This window comes from Pterocles gutturalis, unplaced genomic scaffold (assembly GCF_000699245.1).
Source record: "Pterocles gutturalis isolate BGI_N339 unplaced genomic scaffold, ASM69924v1 scaffold5453, whole genome shotgun sequence".
Taxonomy (NCBI): domain Eukaryota; kingdom Metazoa; phylum Chordata; class Aves; order Pterocliformes; family Pteroclidae; genus Pterocles; species Pterocles gutturalis.
Window position 1 is genome coordinate 39,953 of NW_010117824.1, and position 729 is coordinate 40,681.

The window sequence follows — 729 nt, forward strand, 5'->3', positions numbered from 1 at the left end:
AAATCCCTGCCCGTCTGACAGCCTTTTAAAAACTAGCCTGCTTCGGGTCGAGGCATAAACTTATTCCAAATAAGGACAAAGCTTCCCAAAACCTTCTTTATAGCTTTTTTTTTCTTCTGGTCCCAGCCAGCAGTAGGATGTTGTTGGCCCCAAACCCGGTGGAGTTTCCTGCTCAGGGTTTGCCCCTATTTTCCACTGCAGCTTTCTCTTTTCCAGCTTGCAGTGGCCTCTTAAATCTGCTACAGAGGGCTCTGGGACACTGGACCTCATTTGTCGGCTGCATCCTGCAGTAAAAATTTCTAGAGGAAGTGGGACAAAGAACAAAATTCTGGTGTTGGGGAAAAAACCCCAACAATCACAGGAAATACCTGTAATTTTGGCAACATCTTTCAATTATGGCTGAATCAGCTCAGAAGTGTGATTCTTCAGCAGCAACATTTCTTAGAACAGCTTCAACTATGATGACCAAAAAAAAAAAGGAACTATGCAATTCATAATATATATAAGGGAGAAATATGACATCAATGTAATTTTTATGTGCAGACTATATTTACAACCAACTAAAACATTAATAGAGGAGCAAATGCCTCAGGCTGTTTATTTGCACTACTTGTTGCAAAGGATGTCTGTATTAAAAATACTACCCTCTCTTAAAATTAGAAGAAAAGGTTTTTTGATTGTTAGTGGCACCACACAAGGACGTGGCCCTGCACCACTCGGCTCAGCAGG